This window comes from Lynx canadensis, chromosome X (assembly GCF_007474595.2).
Source record: "Lynx canadensis isolate LIC74 chromosome X, mLynCan4.pri.v2, whole genome shotgun sequence".
Classification (NCBI taxonomy): Eukaryota; Metazoa; Chordata; class Mammalia; order Carnivora; family Felidae; genus Lynx; species Lynx canadensis.
This window is the reverse complement of record NC_044321.2, coordinates 65,457,665-65,459,475: the sequence shown is the minus strand read 5'-3', so window position 1 is coordinate 65,459,475 and position 1,811 is coordinate 65,457,665. Positions and strand designations below refer to the sequence as shown.

The following is a 1,811-nucleotide window of genomic DNA, read 5'->3' as shown; positions in this document are numbered from 1 at the left end:
AACTCATTAACCACTAGATCATGACCTAAGCTGAAGTTGGAAAGTTTAACCCAATGAGCCACCCAGGTGCCCCTAGAAGCATGTAATTTAAACTCCATATATTTGTGGTCTTTCCAAACTTTTTCTTGTGGTTTATTTCTAGTTTCACATTGTTGTACTCAGAAAAGGTGGATGGTATGACTTTGCTCTTTTTGAATTTATTGAGACATTTTTGTGGCCTAAAATGTATTTTGTTCCGGAGAATGTTCCCTGTGCATCTGAAAACAATTTATATTCTGCTCTTTTAGAATGGAGTGGTCTAAATATATTTGTTAAATCCACCTAGTCCAATGTGTCATTCAAAGCCACTGTTTCTTTGTTGATGTATTGGTTGGATGACATGTTTGCTGATGTAAGTGGGGTTAAATTCTAGGCTACAGTTTTAATTATTACTCAATATTTTTACTTTTTGTTGATCTATTAGCTTTGCGCAGTGGCAGTATCGTAGCCAATGAGGTTTATCCGAGGCGCGATTATTGCTAATTGAAAACTTTTTGTTGATCTATTTAAATTTTATAATTTTCTTTAGTCAGTTTTGTTTGCTTGTGTCTTTTTAATATTTTTCCATTTCATAAAAGTCAGATAAATTTTTGAAACACTGTTGTTTATAATGTTTTCTTATAGGGGCGCCTGGGTGGCTCAGTCAGTTGAACCACCGACTTTGGCTCAGGTCATGATCTCATGGTTTGTGAGTTCAAGCCCCGCATCAGGCTCTGTGCTGACAGCACGGATCCTGAAGCCTGCTTCTGATTCTGTGTCTCTTCTCTCTGCTCCTCCCCCACTCATGTTCTGTCTCTCTCTCTGTCTCAGAAATAAACACAAAAAAAATGTTTTCTTATAATTTATTTATATAAATTTGGTAGTAGTTTAATGCTTGATTTTAATAATTTGATTTTTCTTTTTTGTTTGTTAGTTTCTCTAAAACTTCATATTTTTTTTTTCCTATTTGCAGAGAACTATATTTTGATTTTTGGTCTTTCTCAGGTGTTTTTCTATTTTCTATACTACTTTTTCTCCATAACTTTGATTTTGCCCTTACTCTGCCCATTTTGATTTCAATTTGCTCTTTTCTCGTTTCTTTCTTAAGTTGGGAAATAAAGTTATATATTTAATATTGTCTTTTTATTGTTGCCATTTCCAGCTATGAATTAATTATCTTTAAGCATTAAGTTAGCTTCATCTTATAAATTTTTGTATGTTGTGTCTTTGTTGGATCCTTTCTCCATTTTCAAAGAAACAATGTTGCTTCTCTCTTTCCTTTTCTTTCTTTTATTTTTGCATCTCTCTTTTCATTCATTAGTCACACTCCCCTATGACAACAGCCAAAAAGTTCTCAATTTTTTTTTTTTTAAATTTTTTTTTTCAACGTTTTTTATTTATTTTTTGGGACAGAGAGAGACAGAGCATGAACAGGGGAGGGGCAGAGAGAGAGAGAGACACAGAATCGGAAACAGGCTCCAGGCTCCGAGCCATCAGCCCAGAGCCTGACGCGGGGCTCAAACTCACGGACTGTGAGATCATGACCTGGCTGAAGTCGGACGCTTAACCGACTGCGCCACCCAGGCGCCCCTAAAAGTTCTCAAATTTTAAAGACCCATTATATTTAATTGGGCTTATAGAGCAACTTCATACAACAACCTCATCTGAATGTCTTTAGCTTAATTACATTTACAAGGTCCATTTTGCCATGTAAGCTAACATATGCCCAGGTTTTGGGGATTAGAACATTTATTCTTGATAAATTGAGCTTTGAATATTACAAAGGAGGGTGA

General features: G+C 35.4%; 1 pseudogene; it reads left to right on the top strand.

The window, feature by feature from the left end:
• The first annotated feature begins 461 nt into the window (after positions 1 to 461).
• Positions 462 to 581, top strand: LOC115508007 (annotated as a pseudogene).
• The last annotated feature ends 1,230 nt before the right edge of the window (positions 582 to 1,811 follow it).